This window comes from Brienomyrus brachyistius, chromosome 12, assembly GCF_023856365.1.
Source record: "Brienomyrus brachyistius isolate T26 chromosome 12, BBRACH_0.4, whole genome shotgun sequence".
In the NCBI taxonomy this organism is placed as follows: Eukaryota; Metazoa; Chordata; class Actinopteri; order Osteoglossiformes; family Mormyridae; genus Brienomyrus; species Brienomyrus brachyistius.
In genome coordinates, this window is record NC_064544.1 from 19,131,818 (window position 1) to 19,139,463 (window position 7,646).

The following is a 7,646-nucleotide window of genomic DNA, read 5'->3' on the forward strand; positions in this document are numbered from 1 at the left end:
ATCCTCGGAGAGAGCGATGCCGGAGAGCTGAGAGCCGTGCCGCGGCGCGAGTCTGATGCCGGAGAGCTGAGAGCCGTGCCGCTGCGCGAGTCTGTGAGAAACTCTGAGAGACTGAGACTCTGGGAGAAAATGATAAAGTTGGAGCAAAGAATGAGAGGAGGAGGAGGTGGAGGGTCTGTCGTCCAATAAAAACGCTTGGCGGTAGTTTTGACAATGTATGTGTGTTTCTTCCTCACGCAGGCGTTTGTATTACATCAGCGTATGGTGCCACACTTTTGAAGGCCGTCTCTAACGACTTGGGCCATACATGCACCCCCAGTAAAATCAGTTTGAAGCTTTGTTTTCCATATATGACCTCGCACAAGTACAGATATGAGTGCACCTGGTTAATTGCAATTAAATAATCTAGTAAAGACACGCAAGCGTATGGGGCCATACTTTTGAAGGTCGTCTCTAATGACTCGGGCCATACATCAAGTTGGATACCTTGTCTCCCAGTAAATCCTGTTTTTCATACATGACAGTACAGATATGGGTTAATAGAGAAACGATATGACTGCACCCGGTTGATATTGCGGCGAGCGGGGGGGCCTATTCCTCCTAGGGTAGAGGCACAAGTATCTTCGAGGTCTTACCCTTCCTGCCAGCCAAAGAGCTTCATCCAGGCCTTACCCGGTGAGTATATTATTTCTTTTATTCGCGTGATAAAAATGCTAATTAATTAAATCAAATTAAATTAACATTCTAATAATAGGTATTCTCTGTTTTTTTCTATGTACAAGAGAGAGAGAGACTGCGCTGACCGATCAAGAGAAAATCTACAAGAGACCTGAATCAGCAGTGTTATAAAGCACATAGCCAACGCTAATTAATAAAGAATTTAAGCATAATAGCCCAGACGTACCATGGCCTATAGCTGGTAGAAATGGAGCTATCATACGGCCTACAAGATAAAAGCATATGGCACCAAATTGGAATCAGTAGTCTTTTAAAAGAATAAATGGACTAGCAACTGTCTCTGGGGGAGCACCCCCGGTTAGGTACTATTAAGCAGCATTTAGTGACATGCATCAAAACACATTTAAAAAAACTTTGACAGAATAAAGTCTTAGTTATTTTAATAAATATGTTTTTCAGTAAATGTTTATTCACGCGCATGCGGACAAACACACACCCCGGAGGTCAAACTAAAAAAAAAAAAAGTTGATACAAACTACAGTTGTATCGGACACGCACACAAAAACACAGAAGAGTTTGCTCGATCAAAAAAACACCAAACATATATATGTCATGCCCTGCTCGTCGGCTCCTCATGTGTGCCACGCCCCCCTGCTTGCCAACGTGTGTTTCCCTGATTGTTTCCACCTATGTCCGATTACTGTGATCAGTCCTGTGTATTTAAGTCTGAGTCTTGCCTGTGATCGTTGTCCGTCATTACGTGATCTGTGCACATGGTGTTGGTGGTCCCTCGCCTCCCGTGTCTCCTTGTCCCGAATAAACCCCGATTACCCCGATCCTGCTCGTCAGCCTGGTTTTCTGAACCACCGCCCGCACGATCGCCTGTCCACCCGAACCTTCCCGTGACAGAATGACGGACCCAAAGAAGAAGCGGAGAGGAAGGAAGAGGCTCCCTCAAGAGCCGATCTCTCTCGGCGCCTGCTCGCTCTCCAGGCTTTGGCTTCCGGCGGAGGACGAGAGGGAGGTACCTGCCCTACCTCCAGCCCGGGGGCCGACCACACGCGTCCCCGATCCTGCGTGGAAGTACTGGCTCTCAAGTGAGGACGAGGACGAGGAGCCCTTCCACTACCCGGAGCCAGAAGCCTTTTTTCCACCGTCCGTTTTTACGGACATCGCGCCGCCTCCCGCAACCGCCAGGCGCCTGCGAGGGAGACGGAGGAGAACGGCGATCGCCCGTACGGAGGACCTCCCTCCGTCATTGCCGGCGGACCCCGCTCCCGTGCGGCCGCCATTGCCGGCGGACCCCGCTCCCGTGCGGCCGCCATTGCCGGCGGACCCCGCTCCCGTGCGGCCGCCATTGCCGGCGGACACCGCTCCCGTGCGGCCGCCATTGCCGGCGGACCCCGTTCCCGTGCGGCCGCCGCCGCCTGCGCAGCCGTCTTCGCTGCCGCCGCCGCCCATGATCCTCGCTGACAGGTACTTCACCCTCCAAGGACTGTATTGGAGGGTGATGGGAGAACCGGCCCCACAGGGCCCTCCGGAGGGGGAAAAGCTCGCAGTGCAACTAGGGCAGGATTTCGCCTCTTTCACTCCAGAATCCCCGTATTCAGATCTGGAGAGGATGGCTGAAGACCTCCGGAGGCTGATCAAGCTCCGGAGAGCTCCGGAAGCGCCCCCTCCGCCTGCAGCTCCAGGGCAGGCGCCCCCACTGCAGCAGCCTGCAGCTCCAGTTCCTGACCGTGCTCCAGTTCCTGCAGAGGCACCCCCTCTGCAGCCGCCTGCTGCAGCTCCCGGGCAGGCGCCCCCACTGCAGCCACCTGCTGCAGCTCCAGGGCAGGTGCCCCCACTGCAGCCACCTGCTGCTCCAGGGCAGGCGCCCCCACTGCAGCAGCCTGCAGCTCCAGAGCAGGCGCCCCCACTGCCTCCAGTTCCTGACCGTGCTCCAGTTCCTGCAGAGGCACCCCCTCTGCAGCCGCCTGCTGCAGCTCCCGGGCAGGCGCCCCCACTGCAGCCACCTGCTGCAGCTCCCGGGCAGGCGCCCCCACTGCAGCCACCTGCAGCTCCAGGGCAGGTGCCCCCTCTGCAGCCACCTGCAGCTCCAGGGCAGGCGCCCCCACTGCAGCAGCCTGCAGCTCCAGAGCAGGCGCCCCCACTGCCTCCAGTTCCTGACCGTGCTCCAGTTCCTGCAGAGGCGCCCCCTCTGCAGCCGCCTGCTGCAGCTCCCGGGCAGGCGCCCCCTCTGCAGCCGCCTGCTGCAGCTCCCGGGCAGGCGCCCCCACTGCAGCCACCTGCTGCAGCTCCAGGGCAGGTGCCCCCTCTGCAGCCACCTGCAGCTCCAGGGCAGGCGCCCCCTCTGCAGCCGCCTGCTGCAGCTCCCGGGCCGGCTCCCCCACTGCAGCCACCTCCAGTTCCTGACCGTGCTCCAGTTCCTGCAGAGGCACCCCCTCTGCAGCCGCCTGCTGCAGCTCCCGGGCAGGCGCCCCCACTGCAGCCACCTGCTGCAGCTCCAGGGCAGGTGCCCCCACTGCAGCCACCTGCAGCTCCAGGGCAGGCGCCCCCTCTGCAGCCGCCTGCTGCAGCTCCCGGGCCGGCGCCCCCACTGCAGCCACCTCCAGTTCCTGACCGCGCTCCAGTTCCTGACCGTGCTCCAGTTCCTGCAGAGGCACCCCCTCTGCAGCCGCCTGCTGCAGCTCCCGGGCAGGCGCCCCCACTGCAGCCACCTGCTGCAGCTCCAGGGCAGGTGCCCCCACTGCAGCCACCTGCAGCTCCAGGGCAGGCGCCCCCTCTGCAGCCGCCTGCTGCAGCTCCCGGGCCGGCGCCCCCACTGCAGCCACCTCCAGTTCCTGACCGCGCTCCAGTTCCTGACCGCGCTCCAGTTCCTGACCGCGCTCCAGTTCCTGACCGCGCTCCAGTTCCTGCAGAGGCACCCCCTCTGCAGCCGCCTGCGGCAGCTCCCGGGCAGGCGCCCCCACTGCAGCCACCTGCTGCAGCTCCAGGGCAGGTGCCCCCACTGCAGCCACCTGCAGCTCCAGGACAGGCGCCCCCTCTGCAGCCACCTGCTGCAGCTCCCGGGCCGGCGCCCCCACTGCAGCCACCTCCAGTTCCTGACCGCGCTCCAGTTCCTGACCGCGCTCCAGTTCCTGACCGCGCTCCAGTTCCCGGGCAGGCGCCCCCCCCGCGGCCTGACCGTGTTCCTGTCCCGGCGCCCCGGCGACCTGACCGTGTTCCTGTCCCGGCGCCCCGGCGGCATGCAGCAGCTCCAGAGGCGCCCCCTCCGCCTGCAGCAGCTCCAGTCCCTGTCCTAGTCCCCGAGGTGGTCCTGGACAACTCCATCTTGGCTCCTCCCTCTTCGGAGGTGGAGGAGCTGGAATGGGACCCCTCGGGGACAGAACTCGTAACCCCTAGTCCCTCGCCCCGGCAGCGTCGACCCCGACCTAGGGTCGGCCTGTCTGTGTCCCGCAGGGGAAGGGGACACAGACGCAGGGCTGGGGTCCCGCCCGCCCTGCCCCCTGGCTCGCCCTCCCTCGCCTGCGCTCTGGCTCGGCTGGCGCCTGCGGGTCCTGGCCCTCCGGGTCGGCTGTCGCCTGCGGGTCCCTCTCCAGTGCCTCGTCGCCCCGCCTCGCTCCCCTCTCCAGAGCCTGGTCGGTCGCCTGCGGACTCCCCGTCGGCGGCTCCTCGGTTGCCTGCGGGGCCCCTACCTCCGGCCCTCCACCGGACGTCGCCGCCTGCTGCGGCTCCACCCTCCTCCGGGCCTTCGCCGAGGGCCCCTCCTGCTCCCTCGTCCCCTTCCCCGGTGCTCCCTCCTGCTTCCTCCCTGGCCCCTCCGCGGGTCCCTCGCCCTGCCTCCTCGGCCCCTCCGGGGTCCCCTCCGGCTCCGGCCTCCCGGCCGCCTGCGGCCCCTCCGGCTGCCTCCCGTCGCCCGCTTAGGCTCCCTCGGGCTCCCCTTGGTACCCCCTCCTTCTCGCCCTGTGCCCCTGCCTTTGTCCCTCCTGCCTTTGTCCCGCCGTCCTCTGTTCCTGGTCCCTTTGTTCTGCCCCGCTCGGTTCCTGGTTTCCCGTCGTTCCCTCACGTCACTCCCGCTCCTTTTGTTCCGCCTGTTCCCTCTGTTCCGCCCTTTCTAGTCTGTCTCTCTGCGTTCCCTGCCCTTTGTCAAGTCCTGTCTTACGTCTTGTCCCTTGCCGTGTTCTGCGTCTCAGTTTTGTTTCCTGTGCTTCGGTGATTGTTCCGTTTGGTTCCAGGTCCGGGTTCCCGTGTTCCGTCTGTCGCCTCCTCCCTGGCGCGCCCGGTGAAGCGCGCCTTTGGGGGGGGGTTCTGTCATGCCCTGCTCGTCGGCTCCTCATGTGTGCCACGCCCCCCTGCTTGCCAACGTGTGTTTCCCTGATTGTTTCCACCTATGTCCGATTACTGTGATCAGTCCTGTGTATTTAAGTCTGAGTCTTGCCTGTGATCGTTGTCCGTCATTACGTGATCTGTGCACATGGTGTTGGTGGTCCCTCGCCTCCCGTGTCTCCTTGTCCCGAATAAACCCCGATTACCCCGATCCTGCTCGTCAGCCTGGTTTTCTGAACCACCGCCCGCACGATCGCCTGTCCACCCGAACCTTCCCGTGACAATATAGTTCACGTTTTTTATTAAAATGTATAAGGATTGTTTTTTTATAGCAAAATTTTAAATTAATATGAGTGGGATATAAGTCATTTAGGCAACAGGATTTGAGGAAGAACCTAAATAGCGGCTAGAAATGACCGACCAGGCAGGCAGATGTCTGCTTTTCTTATCTCACAAGTCATGGAAGGGTGGGAGGGGGGCCACATAAGTGTGGGGTAGGAACTGTGGAATCAGGCAGGGGTGTAAGAATTTAGGATATAGTCTTGTTATTTTAAAGAAGGTGTACATGATTATTTAATTATATTTAATAGGAAGCTGCATTTAGCACCATGCTGCAAATACACATTAAAAAAACTTTAAAGAATAAGGTCTTAGTTATTTTAATAAAGACATCCTACAAGGTGCCCACGGCCCCAGCTTATATAATCTACAAGCTTGATCTGAGATGCTTGCTGGAGTACAATGCTAAGTTGACAACGGTAACGGAGCTGCAGACTGTTTGATAGTTAATGAAACATAGTTCAAATTCAACAGTGTCAGCAGTCATCCACTATGCAGGGAGACTACAGATTCACTATAACGACCCCATTTATCTGCTGGCATTATTTAAAAATTGTTTTTGACAGAATAAAGCCTTAGTTATTTTAATAAATATGTTTTTTCAGTAAATGTATATTCATGCTCATGTGCACAAACACACACACACACACACACACACACCGGTGGTCAGGGGCTTTAGAGTTTAACTTTAGGTCTGTGAAAGTATAATACCGCGATGTGTATACAGACCCCAAAACATACTAACTTAGTCGTTCATGATTCTTATTGTGAAAAACCACACAAAATAGACTTGTAAATTTTAAAGAAAACACATTAACAGCTTTTGTTAATGTTTAAATGTATAAAAACTTTAGATGTGTTTGTTAAACAGTCAAACAAAAATGTGTTATTTTCAAGTAGTATAAAATATAACCTTAACTTTGGACGCAAGATGAACAACCTACACAGACACAGACACACACACACACACACACACACACACACAGCAAAACCCCAAGCATGCGCACAAGCGCACAACCAAAGGTTGGGAAGTGTGCTTTCCTTATCTCACAAGTCATGGAAGGGTGGGAGGGGGGCCATATAAGTGGGGGGGGGGGGGGGTAGGAACTGTGGAATCAGGCAAGGGTGTAAGAATTTAGGATATAGTTTTGTTATTTTAAAGAAGGTGTACATGATTATTTAATTACATTTAATAGCAACCAGTAAGCTGCATTTACACATTAAATGCAAATACACTTTAAAACTTTAAAGAATGGTAATATAACTTGACCATAGTTTTTAGTTACACAAATATTTTAAGACGTAACATGAAAGTTTTTCAAAGTAAGATGTACAAATGTTTTAAAATGTGACATGAAAGTTTTTCAAAGTAAGATGTACAAATATTTTTAAATGTGACATGAAAGTTTTTCAAAGTAAGATGTACAAATGTTTTAAAATGTAACATGAAAGTTTTTCAAAGTAAGATGTACAGATGTTTTAAGATGTAAGATGTTTGGGTGTTTTACAAAAACATTTTGTTATATGTTTGCAGCCCAAACGTATTTTTAAAATGTACAAAGTTTTATGCATTCATTTTGTGAATTAGTTTTGAAATCTAATATGAACATGGCTTTTATTTTACAAAAGCAAAGTTGTAAAAAGTTTGTAGGGATTTTATCAAAGGAGATTTTGTTAATGTAACATGAAGTTTTTTTATTTTCAAAGTTGCACAAGTGTTTTAAAATGTATCATGTATACGTGTGTTTTATTTTTCAAGCTTGTGTACATTTATCAAATGAGTTTTTAAAATGTACCATGACCGGGTGTTTTATTATTCAAAATAAAAGTTGTGCATATGTTTTGTTATATGTATGTAGCACGGTTGTGTTTTTAAAATGTACTAATTTTGTGGGGTGGTGGGAATAAACCGTATTTAAAGGGGTACCTCTCATGGAATCTACCAATCTTTAACAGCTGATGAACCCTGAGCCACACGGGGACTGGGGGTTTTAACCATGAGACTCGACACCTAGGCATTAGATCCTTATGTCAGCAATGCTCCCCATGCATGTACCCAGTGTAGGGTCAGGTCCAGAGAAAGCTGTAACTACGAGTGCAGCTGATTAATAGCATTTAATTTATAACAGTAGGAGCTAGTAAACTACATTTAGCAGTCGCATTAAAACACGTTAAAGACTTTAAACAATAAAGCCTTAGTTATTTTTTAATAAAGATGGCTTTTCAGTAAATGTTGACTTCCCTACAAGGTGACCCCCAAGGCCTATGCTTATAGCATCCGGGTGCCTGATTTGAGATGC